Consider the following 15,786-nt stretch of genomic DNA (forward strand, 5'->3'; position numbering starts at 1 on the left):
ACATCAATTTAGGGGAAAAAAATTAGTCCTGGTTTATGCTCAGTAATTTAACTTCAAGCAAAATCATTACTTATGTAATCTAAATTATACCCTTGCTATCATGGGAGGAAACGGATTTAAAGAAAAAAAAAGAAAGAAAGAAATTTCCACCCTTCTGCGTACAAATACTTCTGTAGTATGATGACAGATCAGATGTGGAAGCTATTATATTTTACTTTGATAAATATAAAAGCATACTTAGATTATAGTGTTAAGGATGTCAAACTTAAAATCAGGTTTTGCCATCAACATTTACTGAAATGGTCTTGATCAGTTTAATTCTTTGAGTCTCTGCTACTAGCCAGTGACAAATACTTTTTTGCCCCATATTACTCACTGAGCTCTCTTGCATTAAATTTGTTTTTAAATTTCAGTACAAAAACTAAACCAACCAACTAAATGAAAATGTGAAAGAGAACCCTCAGAAGTGTACATAGTAACTGAGAGGCTGTCCTTTTTCTGTCAAGTATGGTAACTGAGGATTTTTCTTTGCTCCCAGTGCCTAATGCAATACAATATGGGTCCCACTGACTTTGCTGATGTTTCAGAGACTGACAAGAAGTTATACCAGATTATGTTAACGGGATGCAAGAGTTGATTTTTTTTAAGGCTTATTTATTTTTGAGAGAGAGAATGAATGAATGAATGAATGAGTGGGAGAGGGGCAGAGAGAGGGAGACACAAAATCTGAAGCATTCTCCAGGGTCTGAACTGTCAGCACAGAGCCTGACGTCAGGCTCGAACTCATGAACCACAAGATCAAGACTTGAGCTGATGTTGGGTGCTTAACTGACTGAGCCACCAAGGTGCCCCACAAGAGTTGACTTTTAAAAATTAAAAATCTTAATTGGTTATTTAAGAAATGATTGGTCACTTACCTTTAAAAATGAACACAACTTTAAAAATTTCTTTAAATGGAAACCTGTTCATATGGTTGACATATCTTTATTGTTCCATAAAATATGAAGATAAGTTAATAGTAAACCATATTTTAGTCCTGATGAAAGCATTTCTTTGGCATTGATTAACCAATTCATTACTAAGGTTTTATATTCTCATCAAATATAGACTGAGGTCCTGGAACTCAGAGAAGGACCATTTCTAGAAAACATGTGTACCAAAATAATAACTTTGGGGATCTAACATTCTATATCTTTGTTCTTTAATTTCCTATTCACGTGAACATAAGATTTCCAGTACTTTTCAAATCCAATGTATAACTCATATCCAAAGCCCCATCCTCTGATCACAGGCCAATACCTGTTGACAAATACTAAGTACTGAGCACATATACATGGGAAAAAAGTGCTATACTTAAAAAAGAGGGAATGTACACCCCTGTCTCAAATTGCATGATACCTGATGCTCTGTTGGCTGTTTTCAATCACATGTTTGTGTTTAGGTCCAGAAAATTAATGATTGTGCACTTTCTGGAATGTCTAAGTTTTTATGTGATTCCCTGAATTCACTCACCGTTTCCACTGTACCAAACATTCTGTGTAGCAGAGTGAGTAAAAAACTACTTAAAAATCCCAACCCTGTCATTAACTTTCTTTGTGAATTTGAGCTCCTCTTACATATAGAGAAGCAGAAAAAATAAAGATAATAAATAATGGAGGCATTCTGGTTCTTGAGTCCAGTGGTCTGCAAAACCATTTGTGTAGATCTTCCTTCCTGGGATCATTGAGCCCTTCCCTAGAAACCATGAGGTGATAATTCTCTTCTTTTATATAGGAAGTTGAGTTTCTGGTGCTTGCGGTGACTCATGAATTATGCTCATTGATGAAAGTAAATATTCATATTTGCCCGTGTCCCTGATTTCCCTTTGCCTTTTGATTATTATTTTGCTTTGTATTTTGGAACTGTATATCATTTGTCACATAAGAGGAAAGATTGATGAGCTGAATTTCAAAATGTCTTTAGCATTCTTACATAACATGGTTTCCAAAAATGTTTAAACATGAGGGTGCCCTCATGTAGTCTCATGACTCACCATCCAAAAATAATAATAAAAAATATTATAATAATCCTGGAATTTATAAGGGTGGCTATAGGAAATTGGACATAAAGGTTCAGGGAGCTACACTATTCACTATTTGGGGAGATATTTTAAAAAGATGGATTTTCTCATTGTATGTGCAGTAAAGATTATGAAGATACCTAGTACTGCAAATGTGACCTATCATCAGCATTAGTATCCTGATGAGGGGGTATATTGTAGACCTGACAATCCTCCATCAGATTCTGTGAGGATTAGGCTTTTCAGTTTGATTATTCTTAGATTGTTGTTAGAAATCATCTCATAAGATCTTGGTGTCACACTATTTTGTTTTTCTTTCTGAAGGAAGTTCGCGTCACATAAAAATTGTTTAATAAAGAGTTAGAAATGGGAGCCAGAGCATAGAGAAACTAACAAAGGGGGGTTACTAATCAGTCCAGAGCATAAATCACTGGACTTCAATAATTCCGCACCATGACTTTCAGGGGCCCCTTCATCCATGAAACCATGTTAAAAATTATATTTTAGGACTCTTGGGGAAAAGACAAATTCTCATACTAATACTGTATGATATTTCCTTTTTTTGTTTGTGACCCTGAGTGTTCATTTTTTTCTTCTAATAGAAAAAGAAGTTTTTGTAGGTCTCTAGAAAGTATTCTGGACCCTTGACACTGGGCCTGATACATAGATGAGCCCTAGGCAGCTAGTCACCCACTCACTCTGAGTCATTAGAATATATTTAGATTAGATTATCGCACAATTAGGCACCGTCTTAGAAGATGGAGGACTAAGCCCTGGGGGATTGGAATGTAGGGCATTTCAATACAATGTGTTGTTTCAATACAAAGAGAAAGATGATCAAATGTGGCCTAGAGAGAGAAGACTTCAGTCTGGGTTCTGGAGCTGGGGATCTGGAGAAACGTTTAAAAGTGGGGCAGGTGGGAGGGTGAGCAGAACAATGAAGCACAAAATCAAAACCCTGATCCCAGGGATCTCCAAGGTTATCAACAGAACCATAGATGTTGGAAATGGCTCCAGTCTTAATAGGCCTTCTGGAAGAAATTGCCTTTAGTTGTATAAACTAGGTGATTTGTGATAAAGTGTCTACCCATTTGCTTTTTGCCTCATCTCAATGGAGGAAAATTATACTCTATGCACTTGTGACGCTGAAAGAAAATTACTCTTTTTGCCTTTCTGCATTTTTCCCGGTATACCTTTTAGCAAATTTCATATGCTTTATACTTGCAAGTCTTTTAATTGAAGGAACGTCAAAGCCTCCTGGTGTCATTGGAGACTTGTAATCTCCATGCTCACTTCATGTGTGAAAAGTTAAACGTCAGCCCTCGTTGAACATTCTTACCTTCATTTCTGCTGAAAATAATGCCAAACAGTAGCAGAATCTGGGCCTGGGGGTGGGGGTGTTTTAATTCAGCTTTAAACAGGTTTACTAAGATGCCTTTGAGGACTCTGTAAAAATTGAGCTTAGACGGATACACGTGTCAACATACTACAGATGAATAGAGTCAGAATTGTCTTCTTACAGAATAAAGCCTGTTTGTTCTGAACTCTAAAATAAAAACGCAACATCCTTTATTGCAAAGCATCCCCCTTTGCCTTAAAATTGAAAAAATACAGATTTAATTGGTTTTCTTTCAGTATTTTGGGTCGTCATTGACACAATGATAAAATTTCATGTAATTCATGTCACACATGTGGGAGAAAACATGTGATGTCACTGTGGGTGATAGAAAGCGACGGTTTGGATACATTAGATTCCCGCTTTATGTTCTGTCATTCATCACACAAGGAGAATGGGGAATCAAATGGGGGTGGATGATTGTGATGTTGCTAACACATCAACCATGACCTGATTTGAATAGTATTAACGTGGTGCGTAACAGCCCTATTAACCGCATAATTTCTTTGCGGTTTCAGCAGGTTATGTTGATAGAGCAGCAAAAGGGCCATGTAAACTCCAGTGGGTCATCCGGAGGCCTATAAGACACTGGGGTTCATACCTATGCAGTGACCATGTGCAGTGTTCCCAAACCTCAAAAACAAAGCTTCAGCTACCTTAAGTGAACTGCTTCTGGTCAGCTCCTCAGGGGCACAAACAAGCCCAGGTAGCAGTATCTCCAAGGGAGTTTGTTCTTTGGGGAGACAGGGAAAAAGACACTGTAGAGTTCATGTTAGTCGGTGCTGTCTGATTGGGTCAGTTGATCGTGCATAGAAGCTCCCAGTCTTTGGACAGTCCATAGTACTTTTGTAAGAAGCAGAAAGGAGAGTTTCATCTTGCAAACTTTTCCTCTCACTTTCTCTTCTGATTTGAAGGCTTGTTTGCATGGTCCTCTCCCCAAAAATCTAAATTACAGAGATGCTTTCCTGCATACTGTCTGTGCTGGCATAAAAAGCATGTAGAAACTTGGGTTGTATTAAGCACACACTGCATACTTTTCAAATAAACACTAAGTGATTTATGCACTAATATAATACCAACTTCTGATGCTGTTGTAGGGTATTGTGAAGGATTTATGACTTTCTCACATTTCTCTCTTACCAACTTAGACATACTTCAGGATTTTATCATTGCTTTTGACAAAATACCTTGAGTTGAAGGTTGGAGTAGAAAGTGCTCCAAGTGCCAGATATTGGATAAGATCTGAGGCTGTTCAGATTGCTAAAGAAAGTCCCAATTTAGCCACTCTTCTAAAATTGAAAACCAAATCTGCAAAGCCTTATGTTATTTTTATATATCATGTGTGCAAATAAAATAGCATGTTGGACCATTTTTCATAGTATTTAGCTAAATCACATTTGTTTTCACCAAATGAAGAATAAATTCTTCATTTACTGTATCCTTTTACTTTTCTCTCCATGACTCTTTTTTCCAAGAAAACAGCTTTTGCAATCAGATGCCTACTAGCTGGGTGTTCATGAGCTGTGATGGATTACTTTTAATAGGTGCTATTTTCCTACTTCATTAACTGCTCTTTATCTGGTGGTGTTTCTTTGGGCAAGTTAGAAAAGAGACAATGGTTTAGCCATTTACCCAAATAGGCAGTGACATTAAATGTGTTTTTTAAAAGTTGATTACGTACAGACAAAGATGTGTTTATTTTGGGAATATGTATGAGTAAGAACTTGAGTGTGTGTGTGTGTGTGGGGGGGTGCGTGTGAGTGTGCGTGCACATTTTCAACTTAAAACTCTCTCTGCTGGCTGACTGCCATCACCATGCCAGTCTCCATGGCAACTTTCTTAAGGATAAAGTAACAGAAATGTGAGGAGGCCTCCTGCCCACAAACAAAGCTGCCCCAGCCCTGCCAGAGACCTGACTAGACAGAATCCCAGAACACTCCACATTCCATGAGAGTTATGCAGGTTACTGCAGCTGGCTCCATTTAAAGGTGCAGCGCCTCCAGTCCCGGGAGGAGAGTTAAAGAATGTCTTCCCACATATTTGAATGTAGATGCACAGCCCACATGTCTCGACATTATTTTTCCCTTCCCGTCAGCCTTGAATAACTTAAGTAGTTTATACCTAGCCCTAATTTTTGAGTGATATTTGGAACTTGGCTTCACAGAGACCATTGCCTGATAGAGTGTGCTTAAAACCCCACGGGGACATGATTTACGTACCTTGAAATCACTTGCAGAACGTGTCGACTAACTAATGTTTTAATATTTTGTCCCATTCTGCTTTCATGAAAAGAGGATATTTGTTTGCTTTTTAATAAATTGTAATGGATCTGTGTGAGTTCCCCCAAGAAATTAATAATATGATTTGGTAAATGATATTGCTCTGGACTGAATGTTTGTGCCCTCCCCAAATTCATAGATCGAAATCCTAACTACCCAAAGTGATGGTGTTAGTAGGTGGGACCTTCGGAAGGCATTTATGCTGTGAAGTGGAACCTTAATACATGGGATTAATGCTCTTAGGAAAGGGGCCCCAAAAGCTCCCTAGTCCCTTCCTCCATGTAAGGACCCAGTGAGAAGATGTTGGCTATGAACCAGGAAGAGAACCCTTCTTCATGACCTTTAAAACATGACCATTTTGGCACCGTGGTCTTGAACCTCTGGCCTCTAGAACTGTGAGAAATAAGTTTCTGTTGCTTATACGCTATTTCGTGTATGGCATTTTGTTATAGCAGCCCAGAAGGACTGAGACAGGTATATACATAGTGTGTGTATATCATCGATTCTCAACCAGGGACAGTTTGTTCCCCCTTGAGACACTTGGAAATATCTGGAAGCATTTTTGGTTTGAAATGGGGGCCATACTACTGGCATCTAGTGGGTAGAGTTGGGAATACTTGTAAATATTCTACAATGCACGGAAGAGTCCCAAAATGTCAGCAGTACCAAAGTTGAGAAAACTTTATGAATACACGTAGATGTAAAGAGGGAGTGTTATGTGTTGTGGGCATGCGTACGTGTATACATACAGACTGATTTTAAAATAAAAATCCTAATGGGTAGCATGCTCAGGAATAAGCTAGGCACTTTTCTACCTAAGTTGTTTTTGCTCTGTCTGCTCAGAGTGGGAACCAGAATCCTCATAACAATTGTCATTCTTGGGTCGGCTGTTCAGATTTATCTGTGTAATTTGTTTGGCACTCTTGTAACTGCAGTTGTGTTTTCAGACCACCAAAGATTACCTGAGCACACCAGACCTACCCTAGAGAGTGAAAACTGTGTATAGTTTATTTCGTCTCTGAGAATGATTTCTGTGCAATGAACTATAAATAATACGCAAAATGTTTTGACATTAACTATTAATTCTTTCCTAGTAGGAATTAGTAAAATGCTTACTAAGTTTGGCTAAGGGAAATATTTATGATCTTCAGCATCCAGATTGCTCATTTCATCACCGAAGTTCTGCTAATGCTCTCTGGAGTGCTCATCTTGTTTCTAGCCAGTACTATTCACTTTCCCTTATGTCAGCTTTTTCTTTTAAAACATTTTTTAATGTTTATTTAATTTTGAGAGAGAGAGAGAGAGAGAGAGAGAGAGAGAGAGAGACTGGGAGAGAGAGAGACATACACACACAGAATCCAAAGTGGGCTCCAGCCTCTGAGCTGTCAGCACAGAGCCTGACGCGGGGTTTGAACTCACGAACCATGAGATCATGACCTGAGCCGAAGTCGGATGGTTACCCAAATGAGCCACCCAAGTGCCCCTGTCAGGTTTTTCTTAACCAATTGTGGAAAACACTGGGGTTCTAGTTGTGCAAATGCGAAGCTCACTTTCAAGACAAACCAAGGAAGTTGTATTGAATTAACCAGTGCTACTTTAAGTGTTACTTGAGCTGGTGAAGGACTATAAACACTTGATTACTGATCTGCAGTGATGTAGATAAAAATATTGAAAGTAAACTTTTAGAAACTTTTATAGCAATTTGATAATGTGCATTTCATCAAATAGTTGCATGTTGTTAAATTTGCATACCGAATCACAGGGGGTGGACTAGCCATGAACTAGTCTGTGGGATCATAGAATTCATATGGTGAGATCACTTCCTGGTCTGTGACAAAATGGAAATTAAAAAAGCCACTGATAGTAAAAGAAATGACCTCATGTTCACTGTTTTTTTTTAAACTTGTAAATGCCTTCTTGTTTTATTCATGCGTTGGTTAGTTCTGTTTATATCCGGGCATGTCTGGGGACACTGTGTTTTATTGTGATGCTGAGGTTAGTTTGTTACTCTTCACAGGCAGAATAGTGCCTGTGCACTATTGGACTTAGTGCAACCTACAAAGGGTCTCCTCTTGGAGAGAAATGAACATCATGTGTATCAGTAAGGCTATACCATATTATGCTGCTGTTATCAACAACCCTCAAATCTCAGAGTCTTAACTCAGCAAAGGTTTATTTCTGGCTCATAGTACCTGCCTATCATGGGGAGCAGTGGTCTCTTATTGTAGTCACTCAGGAACCCACGCTTATGGAGCATCCACCGTGTTTAACATCACTGACTACTGTCCAGAGATGAAGGGACTCTTCGGTTGCTTTTCCATCCAGATGGAATGCTATGCCTCAGAAGTGACTCACATGTCACTTCTCTCACCTCAGTTCCCAGAACTAGTCCCTTGACCCCATCCAACCGTAAGAGAAAAGGGGTGCAAATCCACATGTGCCCAGGCAGTAGGGATCCAGGAAGAGTTGGTAAAGCCCATTAAAGGGTATGCCACTGGAAAAAGCCTAGGCATTACCATTAGGGATATACCTTTGCTTTCAATACCCAGGTTCTTTTTAATGTGTCACTTCCTTCCACTGTTACTTAGGTGTAGGAGGCAGTATAGGGAAGCAAAAATGTTATTATTTTGATTTCAGATAGAATCGTAACCTTACAGCTCAGTTGCGGTACAACCACACATAAACCATTCAATCCTTTGAAATGGAACAACACTGTCTACCTCATGGGTTGTGAAGATTAAATTGGTAGCTTCTATTAAAATGTCTTGCATAATGCTTACTAAGTGTAGGCCAAAGACCGTTTTTACTAGTAGGTTGTAATAGTTTGAACGAATCTGGTTTCCATCTGTAAAGTTCTAAATAAAATTGGAATCAGTTTAGGTGGCACTCAACTCTCAAACTAGGAGAGATCTTTGAAGCATTTGTACAATATTGTCTATTGATGATGATCTAGCCAGTACATCCTGAATTCTTCTTTTTTTTTTTTTAAAGTTTATTTATTTTTGAGACAGAGAGAGACAGAACATGAACAGTGGAGGGGCAGAGAGAGAGGGAGACACAGAATATGAAACAGGCTCCAGGCTCTGAGCTCTCAGCACAGAGCCCGACACGGGTCTCGAACTCACGGACCGTGAGATCATGACCTGAGCCCAAGTCGGACGCTTAACCAACTGAGCCACCCAGGTGCCCCATGAATTACTCTTTATGAAATAATGGTGAGAGTGGGAATATAGGACTTACCAAGGTTTTCTTTTGGGTAGAAGTATTTCTAGGGTTTCACAAATTTCCCTGTTAAAGCATTTATACATAATAGTATGTGATACCAGGTAGTAATTATTACGTGCGGGCACAAAAAGTTCACTTGGGTGTCACTCAGGTCTTTATTTTTCTACATTAGTGTGTAATATAGTTTTTAGGACATTAAGCATGTGATAGGCTAGATCTTTTTTGTTGTTGTTGTTTAAAAAAATTTTTTTTAATGTTTATTTTTGAGAGAGAGAGCATGAGTCAGGGAGGGGTAGAGAGAGAGGGAGATAGAAAATCCACAGCAGGCTCCAGGCTCTGAGCTGTCAGCACAGAGCCGACTCGGGGCTTGAACTCACAAGCTGTGAGATTATGACCTGAGTCGAAGTCAGACGCTTGACTGACTGAACCACCCACGCACCTGATGGATCTTATTTTAAATCCCTGTCCACTTTCAACTGACTTTCAGGCCAATTACATATGGTTTTTTTTTTTTTTTTCTGTTTAAGAGTTGATTATATCGGTTATTCTTTTTTTTCTTAATTTTTAAGTTTTTGTTTTAATTCCCATTAGTTGACATACAACATTATGGTACTTTCAAGTCCACAACACAGTGATTCAACAATTCCATATGTTACCCATCGCTCTTCATAACTACACTCCTTGATCCTCATCAGCTATTTCACCCCTCCCCCGCCTACCTCCTCGCTGATAGAGGTTAATTCTTTTTATTTTATTTTTTTAACGTTTATTTTATTTTTGAGACAGAGACAGAGCATGAACGGGGGAGGGGCAGAGAGAGAGAGAGACACAGAATCTGAAGCAGGCTCCAGACTCTGAGCCTTCAGCCCAGAGCCCAATGCGGGGCTTGAACCCACTGATCGTGAGATCCTGACCTGAGTTGAAGTCGGATGCTTAACTGACTGAGCCACCCAGGCGCCCCTAGGTTAATTCTTTTTAAAAGAAAGATGATTAAATATAGTTGAAGTAAGCCTAATAATGATAATTGATATGCCAGAAGATTATTTCTGCAAATAACAGATGCTATTGATAATTAGAGCAGTTTTGCATTTGTGACAAGGAAAGAGCCATCCCAGCAGTAGTAAAACATGTGTCAGGGACTCATTTCCATTGTAAGGGTGACAGTCAAGCTCTTGTCTTCTTCTCTGGCCTGGCCACCGGTGAATAGTTTGAGCATATGACTGAATCACTTTTGCTCCTTCTTTCTGCCTCCTCTCCTCTCTCCCTCTTGAGACTCTGGGCCATGCTATTAGTTGGATGATTTCAAAAACGGATGTCTTACAGGCATATGCCATTGTTTTTGTCATAAGCATTGTGGTGTATTGATGCAAAAAAATATATATATATATGTATTTACCCCTTACTGTAACCTCTCTTAAGAGGACTCCGCAGCTCCATTCTGTAAGGGGTGGAGTCTATAGCCCTGTCCCTTTAGCCTGGACTGGCTGGGAGGCTTTCTCTGGTCTCATCAGCAGAAGTGATGGTATGTCAGTCAGAGTCTTGGCCTCAAGAGCCCTTGCATGCTTCTGGTTTCTCTTCTGGAAGATTGTCACTGCTGTGAGAACAAAGCAGGCTAGTCTGCTGGGGGGATAAGATACTGTGTAGAAAGGAGCCACATCATCCCAGCCAAGGCCACTGTAGACCAACCAGACTTTCACGGACCTTCTACCTGACCAGATTCACGAGTGAGCCTATCAGAACCACCCAGATAACCCTTGGATTTATGACAGATCGTACACTGCGGTGTGTAAGTCACCAAGCTGTAGGGTGGTTTGTCGATGCTGCAGCTGTAGGTGCACCTTAGACGCATTTAGACTCACCATATCTAAATGAAGAAGGAGGGCAGTAGCGTGTATCAGTCTCAAGGAGATTCATCCACTGCATCCTGTGTCTCACAGGCTGTCCTTCCCAGATAAACGTCTTCTTCATTCATCTGGGACTTTTCATTTTGACCTTTGCATTAATTTTCTTTTGCTGGCATAACACATTAGCACAAATTCAGCCCCTTAAAACAGCACAGATTTACTGTCTGACAGTCCTGAAGTTCACAAGTTCTAAAATCACACTATTGTGGAATCCTGACTGGATTTCCAAAATCATCCAGCCCTGGGATTTTGTTTTGCTTTGTTGCTGAAGAGTTCTTTCTTCAGTGTTTTTCTTTCCTTTCACATTTTACTATAAACGGCAAACACAAACGAGACCATACCTTCATGCACCTTTGCATGGAAATTTCTGCAGCTAAAGTATCACTTAGAAGTTGGACTTTGCATTTGCAGGACACATTTCAGCTAAGCTTTTTGCCACCATATGACGTGAAGCCTCTCTGCTCCAGCTTCTAATAACATATTTCTCATTTCTTTCTGAGGCCTTGGTAATTATGCCTTTAATTCCACCCTTGTGCCAACAGTCTGTTTACGATGATTGAAATATTCTTTAAGAAAACATAGATTTTTCTCCACTGTGCTCCCCCCTTTCATCTGAGTCCTTACTAGCAGAGTCGTTTATGTCCACATTTCTACCTACAGTCAGTTGAAGGCAGTCTAGGCTCTTTCTGTGATGGTGCTCAACATTTTCTAACCTCTGCCCATTGCCCAATTCTGTAGCCACCACCACATTTTTAGTTCTTTTTAGAGCAGCAGCCCACTTTCGGTGCCCGAGTCTGTATTTATTTCCCATCGGTGCTCTACCAAATGACCACAAATTTAGTGGTTTAAAACAACACAAGCGTATTATCTTACATTTCTGGAAGATCGACTTTGCAAAGTCAACATGTTGACAGGGCTGCATTGCTTCTGGAACCTCTTGGGGAGATTCCATTTCCTGGCCTTTTCCAGCTTCTAGAGACTGCCAGCATTCCTTCATGTGTGACCCCTTCCTCTATCGGCAAAGCTACGGCAAAGATTCTTTAAATCTCATTTCCCTCCCTACCTCCCTCCTTCCATCTCTCCCTCTGTCCTCTCCACTCTTGCCATCAAATAGCCTTCTCTGATTCTGACAATTCTACTTCCCCCTTTTAAGGACACCTATGGTTACATGAAGGTCTCTTAAATTATCTCAGATGATTCTCCCATCTCAAGATCTGTAATTGCATCTGCTAAGTCCCCTTTGCCATTTGAGCTGATACATTCAGAAGTTTTTTTTAAATTGTTTTTTATGTTTTTAATTTTATTTTTGAGAGAGAGAGAGCATGAGTGGCGGAGGGACAGAGAGAGACACACACATACACACACACACACACACACACACACACACACACACACACACACATGGAATCTGAAGCAGGCTCCAGGCTCTGAGCTGTCAGCACAGAGCCCAATGCGGGGCTTGAACTCATGGATGGTGAGTGACACAAAGTCAGACCCTTAACCGACTGAACCACCCAGGCACCCCATACATTCAGACGTTTTAAGATTAGGACATGGACATCTTTGTGTGTGTGTGTGGGGGGGTACATTATTCTACCTGCCACGGGCACCTTTGCAGGTAGTTTTAATATTAAAACCCAAATCCATAGAAAATAGTATTCTGTCATGAGTGCTAAAAATGGGACATTTATAGCAAAATTATCTTTCTAAAAGAGGAAGGATAAACTCTATCTTATCAGAAATTGCTATATAGTGAAAAATAAAAGAAGCCCCACATATTTTCTTTAAAAACATCCCTTTGAATTCTAATCTACTCCTGAACAACTCATGGTCTAAATGATTTTAATAAGTATTAAATTTTTACTAGTAAGAAAGACTACTCTTCATACATAACATAGAAGTCTGTTAACAATAAACAAAAAAAATCTTTGAAGTAGCAGGAAGATGGAAAGGCCCCATGCCTTGTCACTTCTCTGATGCTGGAGGTGATACAGTGTGCCTCCAATGCTGCTAACAAAGGCCAGGGGAGCAGTACTTGACCTCTAATATCCACAGCCCAGTCAGGCTTCCAGTTTAGGGACAGTCCGTCAAGGCTAAACAAGACCTCTAAGGGTATTCATACCTATTTTGGCTTGGGGTTTGATCACCGCTCACTTAGCTACCCCATTGCCATTGTTACTGGTGATTTTCAAATCTGCAGCTTTTTTCTTTTTAACTCCAGCCACAGTATTTGCCACTCTGACCTTCAGTGACATTGGATGCCACAAGGCGATTGTATCCGCAGAGAGGAAAAATTTCCTTTTATATGTTTTGTTTACTTGCCAATTACCTCTCTGTGACCCTAGCTCTTGCTTTGTAAAACTGCATAGAAAGAAGAAAATTGCACAGAAAACAGGATTCACCCTTCCTCCCTCCATGTTAATATTAAAAGAGATATAAAGAATATTAAAAGTTAATATTCCATGTTAATATTAAAAGAGAACTTGAGTGTCTTCCACGACTAAAAATAAAAATATTATTTTTGTCATCTCCTACAATTTACGTGTATTACCACATCTCCCACTGTACATCTTTGAAGGTCCTTGGATTCTGGGGCAAATAGTGCTCTTTATATAGAAAAAGATTATTAACTTCCAGTCTAGGACTGTTTAACTTCTGGGTCGAAGGCACAGGCAGTGAACTCAAATGTAATTCTCCAACACGATGTTAGGTTCTCTTCCTTTTCACATTCTGGCCAGCATCCTGTTTGCTTTTTGAAAATTGGTTTTTCACGGTGAAGAACATCATCAAAGTAACGCCAAAATATCTCCAAACTATTTTCTCCGTAGAACATTTGGTCAGTGTAGAGCCCAGCTGTTGACAGATGCAAGTTACAAGGGAAGAGTTATCCTTCCGTGATATTTACTCCCTTGAATTCACATGTTATGCTCTTGTGACAGTGGGATGCTGTGAACTGACTTTTTATACTTAGGTTAAAAAAAATAAAATCCAGAACGCTGCACCTGAAAGTTGATTTGATGCTTTGCTGACACATATTATTTCTGTCTTTCCGGAGTTAATTTTCATCTGCCATCAATCTGCCTCCTCACCCAAAACACTGGATTCCATCTGGAGTTCCTTTAGATCGTCTGTGTGTGGGTTTCCCCCTCCCATCAAATCAAGGCAAGTTAGCATCATCAGAAACCTTCCCAGTTACCATCTGCCACCTTCCTGCAGATTTTGAGATGCCTTCAGAATTCACGAGTCCTGAAACTAGTCCTGAATGGGATTGCCTTTAAGGCTTTTTTTTATGCTGAATTCTGTAGTACTGTCATCATGTATTCATTTACTTTCTAGCATTTTGTTGGCATGTGTGTGTGTGAGCCTGTGTAGGCTTATATTTTAATGCATGCTGCTGTTGACTTTAAATACGAGTGGAATTACAAACCGGGGTATTTTCTAGAAGGCAGTGTGACTTAGTGGCTAAATAAAGAACTTTGGGGTCAGAGCAGATAAATCATGATTCTCCCATTTACTAATTTTGCATTCTTAGACAAGTTACCTTTGCTTTCTGGGGCTTAATTTCTCCTTCTTTAAAATAGTCATCATGGGGGTGCCTGGGTGGCTCTGTTGGTTAAAAGACCAACTCTTGATTTCAGCTCAGGTCATGATTTCACAGTTTGTGAGATCAGGCCCTTTTGGGCTCTGTGCTGGCAGCATGGAGCCTGCTTCAGATTTATTTTCTCTCTCTCTCTCTCTCTCTCTCTCTCTCTCTCTCTCTCTCTGCCCCTCCCCTGCTCTCACGCCTGTGCTCTCTGTTTCTCAAAATAAAAAAATAAAAGTAAAATAGTCATCATGATAGAACCTTCTCTATAGGAATTTTGAGAGAGTTAATGAGATCCTATAAATAAGTTCCATAGCGTGGTGCTTGGCAGGTATTAAGTGCTCTGTAGATTTCATCTTTTATTCTTTATCTTCATGAAGACATTAGATAAATGATCAGGTAAGTTCCAACTTGAATAAGAATGTGATTATATTGTTTAAAAGGGCATTGACATTTAGTTACTCAGCTTAGATTTTTTTTTAACACTCATTAAATGTCTGGCACTGTAAATATAAATTCAAGGTCCCTGCCTTTAAGGACTATGGGGAGAAGACCATCAGACAAAGTGTGACACCACAACTGTGGTGGGTATTATGATACAGGTATGACTGAGATGACATAAATGAAAAGTAATATCAACGCTGAGTGATGAAAACAGGGTGGCAAGGAGAAAGCTTTTTGGGAGAAGTGGGTTCTGTGTTGACTCCTGAGTAGTAGACAAGTTGAAGGTCACCAAGTGAGGGAAGGGAACTATTCTAGATGCAAAAGTAAGAAGAAGAATGATATGATCTGGAAAAAAAAATGTAAAAAGTTAGATTATGTCAAAGGACCTGAACTTAATTTCTGGCATGAATCTGTATGGCATTAAAACCTGGTTAAGGAAGCTTATTGGGGCAGGTCTCAGGGAGCTCTGTAGATACGTAGCTTACCTTCTGCCCTGGCATGAAAGTTGATAAAATAATAGTGACTACCACTGATATAAAACCTACCAAGAGCCAAACGCTGAGATGGTTGGTGGCTGTATAACCACAGTGCTCTCAAAACATGATATTTTATTGGTTTTTAAGCTAAGTACAGGGAGGCATACCACCAAGATAGAAACCCTCCTATAAAAAATGTAAGGAATGATAAACGTAGTTTGAATGCCAAACTGTCTTTTCTCTGTCTGGGTTATCTTTATTATGAGGATTAGAGTTGTAGACCTAAGGAATTCTCTCCCTGCTGTTACCACTTAGTTTTTTGATATGCTAATATTCAATGGCTTTATGATTCAAAATAAAATACTGAGAGTCTGTAACTCTCCTGAATGTCAACAATCAAACTTACAACTTGTTAACAAC

This window comes from Panthera tigris, chromosome C2 (genome assembly GCF_018350195.1).
Source record: "Panthera tigris isolate Pti1 chromosome C2, P.tigris_Pti1_mat1.1, whole genome shotgun sequence".
NCBI lineage: Eukaryota > Metazoa > Chordata > Mammalia > Carnivora > Felidae > Panthera > Panthera tigris.